Here is an 18,928-nt window from a genome sequence, read left to right on the forward strand (position 1 = left end):
CAGAAGGTTGTTCTTCCGGCGTTCTATCCTCCTCCACATCCTGGTAAGGAAGAGGAGAGGCTCCATAGGCTTGATCCTCGGAGAGCGTTGAGCTTTTATATTTCGCGCATGTCCCGGGTCAGCTATCTCCGAGTGTTGCCGCTTGGCGGGTAAGGACCCTCCGGCTGGCTTGCGGGCCCATTCTACCAGAGGAGTGGCTGCGTCTACTGCCCTGCAGAGGGGAGTTCCTATTCGTCACATCTGTGATGCAGCCACCTGGGCTTCAGTACATACTTTTGTACGTCACTATTCCCTTGATTCCATCAGAGGGCAAGATCTGGCCTTTGGCAAGGCAGTTCTCTATTCCGCAATTTGATTGGGCATGCTAAATTTGTATTCTAAATTCTTTCCCACCTCCTTGCTTGGTACTGCTTTGGGAGTCTGTCATAGATATGGAATATGTCGGAGGACCCAATCCCCTCGAAGAACAAGTTACTTTCTTACCTGGTAATGTTCTTTCGATGGGCTGGTCCGACGACGTATTCCATATCCCTCCCTCCCTGCCTTCCCCGCTGCAGAATTTCTTTTGCGATTGCAGCTTGCGTTCCGCAAGGCCTTGTGTGTCTGACTGGCAGAAAACTGGTGGCACACGTTCTGGGGAAAAAACTATAACTGCCTCTTATGGGCGTTGTCCGTCCTACTTATCACATTGGGTGCCGTCGGAGGAGGTCCTTGGGGATGGCGCATCGACGTCATCGACGCAGGACGCAGACGCCAAAGATTTTCCGAAGCAGCACAGCTGTGGACATAACCTGTCATAGATATGGAATACGTCGTCGGACCATCCCATCGAAAGAACGTTACCAGGTAAGAAAGTAACTTGTTCTTTTTTTTTTAGATGCTATGGAAATAAAGGCAATCACTTTAAAAAAATCAGTCTTTCATTGTTTCAATATAAATCAATGATATTGCAGGGTAAACATAAAAAGTCCAAGAAAGATGGAACAATTAATGCATTTTTAGCAAGATTACATTGCACAAAATAATAAAATTATTCAACAATAACATTGCAAGTTATATACAAATTTAAAAATGTTGTAGTCTCAAAGCAGTCTCAAAACAGTTTCCAAACAATGTGCAAAAGATTGAAACTTGTTTTGGAAAAAGTTGTGAACACAGCCACATATCATTTGAATCTTTAGGTCAGCCTTTCAACAAGTTCACGTTTTGGAGGACAAAGCTCTTTTGCAATGTTCTGTGGCATAGACTAGGCCCTGGTAACAGCATCAGGAGCCATTCCATGCGTTTGCATGGTCAACACAGTCAATGTCAGATCTCTAACAAATTGAAATCCATCTGCTGGAATGTTGGTTTTGCCACCCACGGTTGCGTTCTTTTTTAAACGCCACATGGTAACGAAGCACCGCGAAAGATCATGCATTTTACCTACCAACGTTCTTGTGTGCAAGCACAGCCAATCTTATTCTGGCATCCATACTGTCTATCCCAAAAGGCAACTTTTTGGGCCTGTAATTTAGGCACATGTTGTAGAACACTTCCAAATCTCCAGTGTGCCAGAATTCGTTGAGTCCCTTCATGTCTCTTGAATGCGTTTGGTCATAAATCGACCCTCCCAGGTCCAACTGGGGTCCTTCCTATCATCTATCTTCCTCTCTACCTGTAATGTTCCCCAGGGGTCTAACCTCTCACCCTGGCTTTTCAACCAATACCTGGCAACTCTCGCCCACTGCATTGCCATTTTCTGCTCAAATTTCAAGTGATACGCTGGCGACACTAAACTCATTTTCAGGCTTCCCTCGGCCACCTCTGCTGATTGCCTAACTGCCATTCATGATTGGTGTGCCGCCAATGATTTTTGTCTAAATGCCAGCAAGACGGAGATCCTCCTCATCGGCACACCTTCACCATCCTTTCGCCTCACTCTCTGGCCGGCCCCCCCTTGACCCTCCTCCTACCCCTACCTGTAAGGCAAAGAACCTCAGGGTCATCTTTGACTCCACACTTTCCTTATCTACTCACATCTCTGATGTCTCTAAAAAAAAAAAAAAAATCAAACTTCCGACTGCCTTTCCTCTCCTTCCCCCAGAAGCTCACTGTCTCCCAAGCTCTGGTTCTCTCTAGGTTGGACTATTGTAACAGCCTCTTTCTAAATGTACCTGCCTCTACTCTCCACCCTCTGCAACAAATCCAGAACCGGACTGCGAGACTTGTCCTTGGCCTCAAGCCCTGGGATCGTATCTATCCAGCTCTGAAATCTCTCCACTGGCTCCCAGTGAATGCAAGGATTAAATTCAAAACCCTCTGCATTGTCCACAAGGCTTTCTGGGTCCAAAATACCTTCAGCTATCCCTCCGTAAATACCTCCCCCCCTCGAGCTCTTCGCTCCTCTAACTCCCTCAGGGTTAGTTGTTTTTCAAAGAAACCCTCTGGAACAGCCTCCCTGGCACTCTAAAACTTGAGGAGAACCATCTCCAGTTCCAGAAAAACCTCAAGACCTTCATCTTTGCTTCTGCCTTTGCTTCCCCTCTCCCCTGCTGATCTGCTCTCTCTTGGCACTGTGCACCTGACTCCCTCTGTCCCCTGAGCCCAGGTACCTGCTCACCCTGCCACCCTCCTGCACAGCCTCCTGTCCACCCCTTGCACTGGGTACTGTATCTGTACCTATACAGTCCCCCACCCCCATTTTCCTCTTTATCTTACCCAATCGTAAACACAGCACTTGCTGGCTTTACTACCACTGTTTATTGCCTACATTATCTATTTATTATTTATCTGTTCTCCTCTGCTCTGCACTTTTCACTTTCCCCCTTCCATGCACTTTTCCCCTTTCCCTTTCCCATGCACTTGCGCGTTCTCAATGTCACTGGGTCTAGTAAGATTATTGTTGTTTTCGCCCGTGTTTCCCTTCCCTTGTCGCACTCTGAAACACTTGTGAACGAGCGCGATACAAATAAAATATCATATATAATATCATACACCATCTTCAAGTTCTGTGTGAAGGGGGGAGCCTGTCACCAACCCCTTTTTAATAACTCTCCTGCTCCTTACTCAAAGGCCCATGTACACACTTGTGGAAATATCAGTTTTCTTCCCAAGAGTGTATGTTTGCCCAATGGTGCAGCATTGAACGCCATTTTTTTCAGCAGAATATCTACAAATCTAAAGTTTTTCAGCTCGACCAAAGATGGTTGCTGATACAGTGACCAACTTAAAATATTTTCTGTACCCTTTTGTTTATTTTATCCAGCCTCCCATCCCCCCCCCCCCCTTGCTCCCATTTGTCGTGGGCTCTGGTGCCTGTAGTATAGGCACAGAGCAACACTCCCCAGCCCCATCTCCACCGGAGCCAGGTGAGTGCTGCCCCATTGTGCTGTGGCTGGCCTCTTCCCCCTAGCCTGCTTCCTGTGTATTCCACTGAGGCCCCGTGCAATCCCCGTCGCCACACCACCCCATGCCTGCCTCCCGAGTCTTCCTTCCTTCCTTCCTTCCTTCCTTCCTTCCTTCCTGGTGCCTCTAGTATAGGCACAGAGCAACACTCACCAGCCCCATCTCCACCGGAGCAAGGTGAGTGCTGCCCTGTTGTGCTGCAGCTGGTCTCCGTCTCCTTGCCCACATTTTGGCGCCAAGGTCAGCCCGAACAAAGGCGGCTACAAGAGGTATCAGAAGGGTAGCCAGTGGCCAGCCGTCAACCAGCAACTACAAGGACCAGTAAGGTAGGAGTGGCTTGGATAGGGGGAGAGCTACAGCTCTACCCTTGAATCATGACCACTCTGCAAAAGCAATATTGAATACTGTGACTATTCCCCATTGCCCCTCCCCCTCTGGGTCCAAACTGCATTGTTCGATATTTAGACTGAATTGATAGGCCTCTCCCAATATACAGCTCTCCCAAACCTAGACGGGGTTCTGTCCCCAATTGCACTTTGTGATATTAGACTGCATTGATAGGCCTACAAACTACACTGTATGATACTTAGACTGAATTGATGGGCCTCTCTCCCAATACACAAGTTCTCTCGAGTCTGGCTGGGGTCCTGTCCCCGATTGCACTATATGATATTAGACTGCACAAACAGGCCTACAAACTGCATTGTAAGTCTTGCTGAGGTTCTGTCCCCAATTGCACTGTGTGATATCAGAATGCACCAATAGGCCTACAAATTGCATTGTATGCCATTCACACTGCACTGATAGGCCTCTGTCCCACTATACAGGTCTACCAAGTTAGCTGGGATTCTATCCGCAATTGCACCATGTGATACCGAACTGCATTGATAGGGCTACATACTGCATTGTATGATATTTAGACTGACTTGATAGGCCTCTCTCCCAATAGACACGTCTCAAGTCTAGCTGGGGCTCTGTCCCCAATTGCACTGTGTGATGTTTAGACTGCATTGACTGGCCTCCAAACGACATTGTACGATATTTAGATTGCATTGATAGGCCCCTCTCCCATTACACAGGTCGCTCGAATTTAGCAGGGGTTCTGTCCCCAATTACACTGCATGATATTAGACCGCATTAACAGGCCTACAAACTGCATTGTATGATATTTAGACTGCATCGCTAGGCCTCTCTCCCACTAAACGGGTTTCCCAAGTCTAGCTGGGGTTCTGTCCCCAATTGCATTATATGATATTCGACTGCATTGACAGGCCTACAAACTGCATTGTATGATATTTAGACCGAATTCATAGGCCTCTTTCCCACTAGACAGGTCTCCCACGTCTTGCTGGGGTTCTGTCCCCAATTGCACTGTGTGATATTAGACAGCACTAATAGGCCTACAAACTGCATTGTATGACATTCAGACTGCACTGATAGGCCTCTCTCCCACTATACAGGTCTACCAAGTTAGCTGGGTCCGCAATTGCACCATGTGATACCGAACTGCATTGATAGGGCTACATACTGCATTGTATGATATTTAGACAGCTTTGATAGGCCGCTCTCCCACTATACAGGTCTCCCAGGTCTGGCTGGGTTTCTGTCCCCAATTGCACTGTGTGATGTTTAGACTGCATTGACTGGCCTCCAAACGACATTGTACGATATTTAGATAGCATTGCTAGGCCTACTCCCACTAATGCAGGTCTCTCGAATTTAGCGGGGGTTCTGTCTCCAATTGCACTGTGAGTTTTTTAGACTGCATTGATAGGCCTCCCAACTGCATAGTACAATATTTATATTGCATTGCTGGACCTCTCTCCCACCATACAGGTCTCTCGAATCTAGCTCGAGTTCTGTCTCCAATTGCTCTGTGAGATTGGACTGCATTATATACTACATTTAGATTGCACTGCTGGGCCTCTTTACCCACTATATAGGCCGTGCAAATTTAGAAGACGTTCTCTATCTAGACTGCACTGTGTGATACTTGGATTGCATTGATTGGGCCTCTTACCCACTGTGCAGATCTCCCAGATCTAACAGGGGCTCTGTCTCCATTAGCACTGCTCGAAATAAGATCGCACTGATAGGCGCATCCCCCATTAGAAAGATCTCTCAAATGTTGCTGACCGACTCACCCAAAAGTGAGAGAAATCTGCTAGTGAACTACTGTGGAGTGACACTCCAATAAGGGGCCCACTCCTCATAAGGCGTTATTCATAGCAGCACCACCCCACAATCCACTCTTCAATTAGGAGATACCCTTCTCAAACCACATATCTAACTCACCACAGTGAACCATCCAGGGAGATGTCACTAAAGGGAGATACCGGCTAATCCTATAACCCACTACCACCTCCCCTACCCTCTCAAGACAGCGACTGAATGAGTCGGCAACATCAACTGGAATACCACCTACAGACAAAGCCCAAACTAGTAGCGGACAGACCCCCCGCCCCCCCCCCCCCCCTCCACACCTACTACTACACCACAAGACAACCAGACCAAAATAGAACCAGCTGGACATTACCTAACAATCAAAGACTGAACAACTCCCAACCTCACAATGCCGCACAAACGACCCATTCCAAGGGAAAGAACAAGAGAAGAAGGAACAAACACTCCGGAGCAGCAACAAAGAAAAAAAACTACAAAACGCCCCCACACAGACAGGAACAAAAATCGAGCAAACACTGAGAGAAGAGACAAATCCCTCTACTTAACTCCATACCTCGCTGACAACCAGACACCACAGCAAACCAACCAGGCACTAGAGGCAGCAACATCAAATAACCTATCACAAGCACAGAGAAGAAGGATGAACAACACAAAATACAACAAACACACGACCGATGCGATAACATCCTACAACACCAAAACAAGAGGCACTTCCAATCAACAAACACAACCCCTGGAAGACGACCCTGATGAAAACAAAAATCCAAGAAAGAACCTAGAGGAACTCTTCGAAGATGAACCCCAAAACCCTACTGCGCAACAAGAGATCGACCAGGAAGGAAACCTCCACACCGCTCAGAAAAGACGACCTCTATAAAAAGTCCAAACCAAACAACACCACCTCCAAACTTCACTGCAATTTAATAAACACAAGATCCATGTCAAAACACTCAACAGAGATCTTCGACTTACTCGATGACAACGGCATTAACCTCCTGTTCATCACAGAAACGTGGCTGGATGACCACTACAAAATCACATTCCAAAGCTGCCTTCCAACTGACTTCAAATGCCTTCAAATCAACAGGAAAAACAGAAAAGGAGGAGGCTTTGCAATAGCATTAAAAAAACACCAGAAATTAAAAACGGATGAACCACCCAACATCCTCAACTGTGAAAGCATGGTAATACACCTAACAACGAGCCCAAAAAACATTCCATTCATCCTAGTGTACAGACCACCGACATATGATGCAACCTTCGTCGACAATTTCATAGAAGCCATCACCAACTTAGCCATCAACCACGAACACCTAATCACCCTAGAGGACTTCAACATCTGGTTTGAAGTCAGTCACGTCAACACCTATAACTCACTGACTGAACAACTAGCTACCATGAAACTACGACAACTAGACAAAGGGGCAACACACTCGGCAGGACACACCCTTGACGCAATTTTCGCCAATGAAAAACTCATCACCACGGCACCGCCGATACAAATACTGTGGAGCGACCACCTCATCATCCCATTCACGATCACCATGCCCACCCAAGTATGCTTCCAACCTCCTAAACTCACAGCCACCACAAAAAGAAACTGGAAACACATGAAAGAAAGCAACCTATTCGAACAACTGGAATTAACCAAGCCCTCAACTACAGAACTAGAATTAGCTGACCTAGACGGGAAAGCGGAACTACTACACAAATGGATTGCAGACACAATAGATAAGATCGCCCCTGAAAAATCATTCACCCCATCAAATAAGAGCAACGGCAAAATGGTTCACCCCACTATTAAGCACCATGAAAAAGGAAAAAAAAAATGGAACTGGAACGGAGGAAAGAATACAACCCAGACAAAAAAACACAGTTCCAAAAAGAAATCCGCGCATACAAGAAGGCATTATGATGATAGAATCACCAATGCCACCAACACACAAAAAGAAATGTTTAGCATCATTAAAGAGATGAGAAACCCACCAGGCTGCGATAATACCCCAACCCCCTCAGAGAAACTTTGCAACGACCTGGCAGACCACTTCAAGAAAAAAAATCAATGACATCCGACAAACCATACAAGAACAATCAACCAACCACGAAATACAACCAAAAGAACCCAACACAGAACCACAGCACAAACTCAACTTACCGGAAATGTCAGCAAAGGCATTCACAATGCTGGTAAAAGGCAGCAAGAACACTGGATCACCCATGGATCCCTGCCCCACCGCCCCCCCCCTCCCCCTCCCCGGACATCTACAAATCAATCTTCACACAAGGAACGCCAGCAGAATACTACAGAAACCTTCTAAATGTATCACTAGCAACAGGGACGGTACCAAGGATCTTCAAATCGGCATATATCAAGCCACTTCTAAAAAACGTGGTGATATAGAAGACGTCTCTAACTACAGGCCGATCTCAAACATAGCCTACCCGGCAGAACTCCTGGAAACCTACGTATATAAACGTACCCAAGAATACGTCGAAAAACACCACCTGCTAGACCAAGCTCAAGTCAGTTTCACACCAGCAAGAGGAACAGAAACAGCACTACTATCCATCTGGGACGCCCTAAAAACCAACGCAGACTCAAACACAACCTCAGCCCTTATTCTGCTCAACCTCTCCGCAGCCTTTGACACAGTTAGCCATGACACCCTGACCAAAACACTAGAAGACATAGGCATAACAGACACGGCACTACTCTGGACTAAATTATTCCTAGCAGACAGAACAGAAACCGTATGGATTAAACCCTTCAAATCCACTCCACAAGTTAACGATTGTGGAGTGCCACAAGGATCTTCACTATCACCACTATATTTCAACATAGACCAGACGCAGGTCATCAAAATCTTCAAAAAATACAACATTACTTGCTACAACTACGCAGATGACACTCAAATCATCTACCAAATCAAAGATGCCGAAGCGGATCACTCAGCTCTAATCGACTGTCTGAAAGAAATCTTCAACTGAATGAATGCCAACAACCTGAAAATCAACCCAGGAAAGACAGAAATCATGATCATATCCAAAGACCAAGAGAACGAAACTGCCATCCCGTGGCCAAGGGAATTAGGAACCGCACCAACACCATCTTAGTAAGTAAAAAATCTGGGGGTCCTCATGGACAGCTCCCTAACCTAAGAACCACAAATAAATGCAACTGTCAAGAGGTGTTTTTTCCTCCTCCACACAGCAAGAAGAATCTTACCTTTTCTCCCCTTCATGCACAAAACGCTCACTATCGTGGCATATCATGTCAAAAGTCGACTATGCAAACAGCCTCTACCTCGGAATACCAGAATACCTCCTGAAGAAACTACAACGCATCCAAAATACAGCTGCAAGACGACGACTCAAACTATCAAGAAGAGAACACGTCACTCCTGCCCTAAAAACTCTACACTGGCTCCCAATAAAACAGCGCATCACCTTCAAAACAATGTGCATAACGCACAGGGCAATCAGCGGAAAAGGAGCCGAATTCCTACAAGAGAAAATAACAATCTACAAGCCTACTAGACCCCTCAGGTCATGCAACGAAATCCGCCTGGAACCAAAACCATACCTCAAGAAAACCTGGAACATCACAAAAGAAATAAGAAATACTAAAGATCACCTAAAATTTAGGAAATTACTAAAAACCTGGCTATTCAACACCACAGCCTAAAACTGAAACGGAAACAGAAAAAGGATGATTAGACTAAACCAGACACGGACATCTCCCAGAGCCCACTGGGAAGCTCCCACGGCATCAGTCTCACCGGGTAGAGTGTAACACAGGCGACACCGACAGAGATGGAATCCACAAACTCTACCTAATCCCACCCAAACATACGCACTCGTCCCTTAGTTCCCACCGGGTACCACAGTGGTTGGAATTGTCAGGATACGTAGGCGTAGGCAGGTGCAATGACTGTATGAGTGGGAAGGGAAGATTTGTAGTGCTGCAAGGCAGGCGAGAGGAGGGGGGGGGCTAGATGTAAAAGGGACCTTGAAGGCTGGATGGACTCGGATCATGACGGATGCATAGGGGTGCTACCAAAACCCATCTGGGGAGAATACAGAAACCCACCGCCTGAAGTCGGGATAGAGATGCCAACTAATCAACTGCACTAACAATTTCCCCCTCTGCATACATCTCTCAAATCCAAACCAAACACAACCACAAACCTACAGCACAGAAAAACCGCACATACTTCACTACATGGCAACAACAAAACAAAAAACACAGACTCGCACAACAGTACACAACGACTACCGGCTGCAAAACACCCCAGGCCCAGCCAACGGAATCACCGGGCTGAGGCCGCCAACAGTACATCACTGCTCTCTTGCACTTTTCCAGCTTCTTCCCACTAACCCCCCCCTTCCCTTTTCAGAGGAACCAGGGGACCACTTTTGGTGGTGATAGTGCGCTGTACAAATGTCCTTTAACATTAACCAGCTGTTGTAATTTTTTTTATAAATTGATTTTGCTACATGCCATATATCATGTGGATGCTGTCTTTGTGGAAACTGCTCTCGCATGGCCTTTGCTATTCCAACGTGCTGGTCAGTGGCTATCGGGTCTATTTGAATTCCTCTGGATTGCAGAAGTTCTATGGATTTAATGAAACCCTATTTCTCCATTTCAACAGAAGATGTACATTCAGACACTTGGCATGCCGACTGATCTTACAATTTTCTTGTCTACCAGGTCTTGGAAGTGGGAAGTGCAGTATTTAGCAGAAAACCCAGGACTGTCACACTGTCCAGCACCAGCAAGCCTAAACATTTTGCCTGCGAGAGCATTGTTTATTGATCTAGATTCCAGGCCTGGCTAATAGCTGGGAACAAGACCTTTTTTCTGATATTTGGAGTATTGGGTTTTAGCAAGGATCTCCAGTCCCACAAATTTACAGAAACTTGAAATTGAAAGCTGATGAACAAAGTACATTTCCAGCAGGCACTTTTCCAAACAGACCATGAACATTTGTTATGATTGGGGACATAGCTACCCTTGATCTTAATGTAGGTGCCTTTGATTACATCAGTAAACTTCACGAATGGCTCCCCACAAATCCCCCCCTATGTAATTTATGATCACATTTAATCATTTTCATAAACTTTAGCAGGTAGCAGCCGAATAAAATGTATTTTGGCTCTTAAAAGCCAATCGTCCTGCACACTTGGAAAAGTGAGTCCAGATCATGAGCACAATATTATGTCAACTGCTACGATTCTTATGTTATTTCAGTGTTATTTGCTGGATTTTCCACATGTATTAGAGAAACGGGGAACATTTGTCTCTTTCTTCGATTGAACTTTTTTAGGGGGTGTAGATTATGTGACTGGGTCTGCAAGCAATTCAGAAACCTCTTCTGAGTGATGTTGTGTGCAGTAACAATGATCCATGTTTACTTTCCATGTGTCACTGGTGACATTCCATTCAAATTCGGGCCACTGGACATCTGCATCACGATTCTGAATCATGAGGACCATGCTGAGGCTCAAAATGTAGTGGCTCCAAAGTGATATTGGTTTGGCAAACGACATTAGTTTGTGTTGTTGACTAAGTCTTTATGCTCCTCTTCATCCTAGGCTTCTAATGGATTATTCTTTTTTTTTAAATGTGCTTAATTTATAGCAAAACATACAGAATATTTGAATTACGACCAAACATGTAATATCCATAAAATAACATGTGAACACATTCTTTTAAAACATTTATTTTATTTACCCTTGGTTTCCAAGGTTTCCTTGAAATAGTCAATGCTTGTTTTGCTGAATACAAGACCAAGCTGACAAATCACATTTATAAATGTATAAACCAAGCAATTTACTCTTCTGCTTCAAGAATAGAATAAAATGAACATATTGAAACCAATAAAACATATTAAAAATTACAGGAAAGGAAAAATTGGATGTTAACTAATATTTTGCAATATCTTATGCATTGTTCTGGTCCATGCGTCTCTTCAATGTCTACCGCTTCGGTAGTATATTCCTTGTACATGACAAATTCAACAACAACAAAGTTCAAATAAGCAATTTAATATTAAAATCTTTCATCTCACAAAGTGCTACTTGAAAATGCTGATTTAATGATTGTCGACCTTACAATATAAGTTAAACATTGAGAACGGATTCGTTGAAATAACAATTTTTATATTGTTATTAAGAAAAATCGAACACTGTATACGTGTAACGCTCTAAAAAGACATTTGAAATCGTACCTGATAACCTTCTTAAATGTCACAGGGAGTTGGTGTGAGATCACCTTGCAAAAAAAAATTAGGTTAACTGAAGCCTAAAGAATCTTGCAATGTCTTTTTTGATCCTATTCCCCTTTGGGTAGGCAACTAAAGTTTATGAACAAAAACATAAACCATTCATAGAGTGAAATGTTCAATGTTATTCAGTTACATCGTTTTTGTAATGCTTTGTCGTTGTTGAATGTGTTTGGATGATAAATACAACAATGTTATTGATCTAATGCTTGGCAATTTGCTGTCGGTATTGTAAATTGTCAAAAATGTCTAACTTATCTTAATATTAACGAAAATATAGTTAATCAACAACTATTAATAAACATTCTCAATTCCCATACCTCATCCTCCATACCGGTAGAAATAGACTTAATATGTGGTAGAGGTTCCAGCATCCCCCTGTATCAAAGTAATTGTTCTAATAAAAATAACATTACATGCATAAGATGGTCGATTTTGACATACAATCCCATATGCCAATTTGTATCAATAAATAATACAATACATACCAACAATCAACATGTTTAAAGTTGAAGTACCGATACGAGCAGCGCGAGATTCCACATTGGGAGCCTCGCTGCCCGCTCCTAAAGAAACACGGAGGAGAAACAGTATCACCCCTTAAGAAGTTCCTGCGTATAATCAAAGCAGATGACATAATCTAAAGAGACTGTAAACCACTTGTGAGATACCACATTGAGGGCAACCGCTGATTCGCTGCTAGAAGCCCGCACAAACGGTGCTATGAGAACATACTGACCGCGCCTACGCCGGATAAAAGAACCAGAGTCACACAACAGAGGCAGCTGGACCAGCTGCTGCCCTAACAGCTCCTGTAAAATGTGAATACCAGAAGTTGCTGTGCCATTTCGGAAGGGTTAACAGATTCAAATTCTCTGATGGAAGAAATCAGTCCTGAAGAAGATGACGAATAAAGATCGATGTCATTGAAACCGGTCGACCACCAATTCGGAGGTCTCGCAACCAAGGGAGACCCATAGAAAGATTACCACTCTAGATCACTAAGGACTTCATGGCGTGCAGTCTTCCCCTTACCCTCGATACTGCCTCCCACAAAACTAACGGGCTGATGACAACATATGAGGAAGAATATACCGTTTTGAAAAAGATGTTAAATAAGGACATCTAAATAGAGCGAGCTAGTCATAGCTCTTTCATCCTTTTGAGCACCATACTGATCACTGTATTGAAACTCCTTTTCACTACAAATCTTTTTATTTAAAAAACACTCTCGAGCTGATCAGGCATACTTCATGGAGGGCAAATAAATTGTCCTCCTGACACACAGTCCCGAGTGAACTGCCCGACCAACCGCGATAGGCAGTATACGAATCAATACTGCTTCTTAATTGCTTATTTTCGAACTGTATACAAGAATGTATCTCTTTTTAGAGTTGTATCCATTGTAGAACTAGGGCGAGTTTCCCTCTTACCTATCTGTTAGATAGGCGATGACACAGCGCTACCTAGGGTTTGTCCACACCACCCAGGGAGAGGGTGTTCTTCTGTTTAGGGTTAGTGTTAGGGTACACATTAGTAGTGTGAGAAATAACAGGCGAATGATAGCCCCATATGTCCATTGTTTTGCGTGATACTAAAGTTGAAGTTAAACACACAAATATATTATGCAATTGCATCTCAAGGATTATTATATAAAAATAGGACCTGAAAGGTGATTGAGGATGAAGTTGACTCCTGAACAGTGGTCGATGTAGAATCTCGGTCCTTTATTTGATGTATACATTCCAAACAGTTCAATATGAAATGTACATTAGTGTTATAAGTTTTAGCACATTAAACACTCAAAAATATGTTGCTTGGCCTCACCATTTGGATATTTGACTTTCCTTTGGTTTCCTCTGTGGTACGGTCTGTACTTCCATTAGTGTGGTCTACATAAAGAGATACGTCGTAATTAACACATTTACCAAAATAACCAATTTTTAGAGTACGCTCTCTACATTTTTAGAAAGACTTCCATTGCACTCAATTTATCGTGAATACCTAAAGTACGAATACACAAAGTAGTCTAGAGTGAACAATGTATAAAGTAATGTACATTATGTCACGAACGAAACTTGTTTAATAAAATATTGATGGAAATGTTCACAACCTTTCATCATGATACCTTTTGATAAACTGTTTCATTTGATTATTTGATGGTTTATAAGACATATGTATACAGACCCATTGCATAGGAACAGATATATCTATATGTCCACTACTCACCCCAGTCAGCTTGCGCTGAAATTCAGTTGGAACTGCATTGGGGAAGTCATTTGCGTAGGAGTGTGGGGCGACGCTTTTTAGTGTACTTTGATGGTTCGTACATGTCTAGTGAGAAGTGCATGCTGCAGACCCGGAATAAATTGCCCCTCACGTCATCCAAGATAGCCTTGGCTCTGCTTACAATCGTGGACACTGGAAATCTGCAGTTAAACAGCCATCTTTTAATTAAATTCAAATCCTTTTGGAAATGCATGCATTACTGTACCGTGAGTTTTGACATGGCTGTGTTTTGGGCAACCTAAAATGATACATGAAGGCATTGTCTGATTGTACAGAAGGGTCTGTAAACCAAATGAAACGTAATATTACTATTAATAATGTATCACAGTGAGTACGTCAACCGTGACATAGCTTTGATAGAAAACATTTTTTTTACATTTAAAAAATGGCATGTGACTGGGTCGAAACATCGTGACAATCAAGTTAGTCAAAAATCATTGGTGGTCTACAACAAGCAGAAATGTATTGCTCTTACATTTAACAAACTATGAGCCACCTAAACAAAAACTACATTGAATACATGGATTGCAAAACATTACGTGTGGATACAATACACTGTAATATGTGCTAATTCCAGATATAAAAATACGTAGGTTGATAATGGTGACTTCTTTGAGATAAATTACAATGAGAATACAGTGAACTTTGAGTATAAAGCAATAGACAGTTGCTGAGCTGAAAACGACGAGACTCCAGAAACAATAGTTGACTAACCATTACTTGGAAGACAGATCAGCCGATTCAGAAAGGAAGGTAAAAAGTAGATAGATGATGATATTGGTTGTAGATTGCAGAAGTGTTTGCTTGGTACATTTCAAGGTGTTTATAAAGGCTTAGAAAAGTGGGTGTGTATGTGAATGTCTGACATGTTCGTTCCCACCCACCAAGCTTCTATGTGAATGTTTGACGTGCTTGACCCTGCCAGCTCTGACCCCTTGCGAGCGCACGGTCACGGGTGCGAACTGTCATTGATTCCAGAGGAGGGGATGGATGTGAATCGATGAGGCGAGGGCAATAGGCCCAGAAACTATGTCCGAGCAACACATGCATATGTTGACTGTAGGGATGGGGTTTTGAAAGGGGAGTCTGGAGACACCGGGTCTGGGGTGGCCATGCGGGCCATGGTCCTCATGCGAAAGAACCCTTTGAGGTCTACATGGTATTTGGCACCTTGAGTTTTCCCATGCACCCAGCCCCCTTGCGAGCGAACGTTCATAGGTGTGAAATGCCATTGATACTGGAGGAGGGGGATGGGTGTGGATGTGGATGAGGTGGGCGCAATATGCAAGTAAACTTGTTCAGGAACACCGATCTTTCATAATCCCGTTAGATGTTTGGATGCTTTGTGGACTGCCAAAAATGTCTAACACCTTTTTAGTTCGTTTTATTTTTTTATTTATTTTGGTAAACTGGATGGTATTGACAAACTACAAATTGTACTGCTCTGATTGAGGTACTGTCTGGTCTGGATACATCCCTGGTATTGTCCGTAATCGCCAGAGAACTTCTCAAGAATGGTTCCAAACACACAGGCAGGTATTATTCTCTGAACACGGAATCCCAGTCTTCCATGTAAATGCACGACTGGCCACAATGCCCTTATCACCTTTGTACGAGATACAGAAATAGTCTACTTGAATAAACCAAATAATTCCATTTCATTTGTTTGCACTATCTTCTGAAATGTAAGGCATTGTTATGCTTTAAAAAAGTACCTTTATGGAGATTCCAAGATGGCGGCGCTGGGAAATGGACGTGTGTGAGACGCGCTCCGTCCCCCCATTAGGCCGCGCCAGCAAAGCACATCAATTAAGCTGAAAAAATGTGTCTACGGCAGAACTCACCGTGGGCAGCAAACGCTACGCTTGACTGGGAGTAAATCGAGACCACCTAAGCAACCCAAGCCCTGTGGCGTACCCCGTTGCAGGCGACTCCCTGGGGCAGGGACGCGTCGCGGACACCGGCGCCGGAGAACATCCCCGGGAGGCAGACCGTAGAGGCCCCGTCGCTCCCCCACTGGGCAACGCTAAGACTCTGCGACTCCGGGACCGGGCTCCCAAGACGGCGGTTGTGTGGATCATGTCCGCGAGGAGGAGAACCGTAGACGCGCCGCCTCCAGGCTGAGGAGGGGAGGCGTTGCGATCCAGCAGGAGACGGCCCTGACAGGAGGCAAAGAGCGCACCAGAAGGTACCAGAAAGAACGCAGCACCGAAGCACCACCTCCAGACAGCAGTAGCAGCGACCCAATCCCGCGGGGGACCGGAGCGAATACAAGGCGGCACTAAGTGGAGGACATATTACGGACGGAGTAGGACAACATCAGAGGCCCCGAGGCTTGGGGGGACGACCGGTGCGTGGGAACACGGGCATCTCCTACACTCCAGGTACGCAGACAAGGGGGCAGAGGGGCCAGGCACACGGAACGCATGTAGAGGCCCCACGCGCCCCAGGCAGACCTCACAGATCCCTCCACCATAACCCCCACTCCCTACATGGGGACAAACTGGTACCAGCAAATACCCAAAACGCAGGGGCGGGCCACCACCTACCCATATTGTGGATCAATAATACGGCGACAGCGATTCCCTAAGGCCGACACAGAACGGAGGTAACCAGCAATAATACACTGGAGGAGGGGGAAACACAGACAACGGGAACTCGGAAAACACCAGAAAGAGATGTTACCCCACCCGGCAAGAAAAGCACACACAAAGTGGAGACAAAGTTTGGGCTAATAAATAACACTCCACAGTGAAACAGAGGAGCGGATACCCCCGGTAGAGAAACAGTTCCGATACTACAGAAGAATCTTACCGCACCTATGTCAAAATCTAGAGGGAGGGCAGCGCAACAAGATCAGCAAGCATCACAGAAAAGAGGGGATCAGAGCCTGACGCAACTGTGGGGGCCAGAACACTCCAATCTTTCCACATCCACAAGGAAGAAGACCCTAGAGGTCCATTCCGTGACACAGAACACAGACTCCGAGGACACAGGGATGGCATCTAAGGAAGACATGAAATCGTGGTTCGGGGAGTTCCAGACACAATTCTTAGCAACAACACAGTCACAATTGGAAGCCATGAAAAAAGACATGCGAACTGCCATACAAGAACTACGACCAGAGATCACGAGTCTGGGAGAAAGGACGGGCACCCTGGAAAGAATAACCCAAAAACTAGACGAGGAGGCACGTCAGAATGCGGAACTCGAAGAACAACTCTTGTCCCGCACTCATAACCTTGAATTACAGCGCAAGGATCTAGAAAACAGATCACAAAGATCGAATATAAGAATAAAAAATATGGCGGAAAAACTGGAGGACAGAGACCTTAAAGAAGCAGTGCAAAAGGTCTTTAAAGAAATCTTAGATGCAAAGGAGGAAGAGGAAGTAGGAATCGACAGGGTCCACTGGGTGGGTCCAAAGAGGATCGGACCTGGCATGTGGCCAAAGGACGTTCTAGTTGCCCTCTCCTCATATCCCCAGAAAGAACTATTACGGAAAGCCAGGTCAATGGAGCACATCAGGATGAATGGAGAAGAGGTACAACAATACCAAGATTTGGCACAGTCTACACTACAGAAACGCAGAGAAATGGGTCCGGTGGTGAAGATCCTAGCGGCAAAACAGATCAAATATAAATGGACATTTCCTTTCGGACTCCTGTTCTCATGGGAAGCCAAGCAATGGAGAATAACGGCATGTGAGGAAGGGAAACAAATACTGGGCATGAAGATTGAGAAGTAGAACAACAAGGAGAGCAGAGAGATAAAGACCCCAGAAAAGATCAGAATGGCACTGGACGAGAGTAGAGAAAAAGGGGAGAGCTCCGACGCCAAGAGTTATGACAACAAAAGGGGAAGCTCCAGAAGCCCCAATCGGGGTAAATACGGCCTGCCCACGCAAACATACACGAAGAAAACAAGATGGCAGCAGGCGATTTTATTTCCAAAAGCTAAGGTGTGGAGGGGGGTAGGATGGCTCCGGTAACACCTATTGGAATCCAGAGGGTCTTGGAATACCCTACAAGTTACCCCTGTGGTCAGATGAGCATGGCGCACACAGCGAAACGCCTGAGCGAACATAGGAACCAGGGCTCATCCCAGGGCAGATTTGGGGGCAGGGGGGGGAAGGAAGGCGAGTTGGGGCATGCCTAGGGGGGGTGGGGAGGGATACCGGGAACCACCATAGCTCTTATAAGACTCAACCAGAGACTTTCCATTTATGGACGGGATGGGTATCAAGGTACTAACATATAACATCAGAGGCCTTAACTCCCCTGTCAAAAGGAAAAAAGTGGAACACTACCTAAAACAAGACAAGTACGACATCATTATGCTACAAGAAACACACATAAAGAGACAGGACAGAGGAAAGGTACGGCTGAAGGGAAACAACCAGACAATACAGGCAAACGCTAAGGAAAAAAAGGTGGGTGTCCTGATCGCATTCAGGGACTCCATAAAGGTACAGGTGCTCCAAACAGAGGCTGATACTCTGGGCAGATATCTCCGAGCCAACACGATTATAGAAGGTTGCCCTCTAACTCTGGCTGCCGTATACGCCCCCAACACAGGACAGGAGGGTTTTCTGAAGGATATGCTTGAGATGCTGGAACACTTCGCCACAGCGGAGATAATATTGGGGGGAGACCTGAACATCGCATGGGACCCCTCCTTAGATAGATCGACCCCCAGACAGCAGGGGCAAAGCCCTCCTTCGGAGGCCCTAAAAAAGAAAATGTCTAATATGGCTCTGGGGGACATCTGGAGACACATAA

General features: G+C 45.0%; 1 protein-coding gene across 1 annotated transcript in view; it reads left to right on the forward strand.

Moving 5' to 3' along the window:
* NFX1 (nuclear transcription factor, X-box binding 1) overlaps positions 1 to 18,928 on the forward strand; it is a 2,569,209-nt gene that overhangs the window by 98,743 nt on the left and 2,451,538 nt on the right. The window lies entirely within an intron of this gene.

The sequence above is a fragment of the Ambystoma mexicanum genome, chromosome 5q, assembly GCF_040938575.1.
Source record: "Ambystoma mexicanum isolate Mex_15411 chromosome 5q, UKY_AmexF1_1, whole genome shotgun sequence".
Taxonomy (NCBI): domain Eukaryota; kingdom Metazoa; phylum Chordata; class Amphibia; order Caudata; family Ambystomatidae; genus Ambystoma; species Ambystoma mexicanum.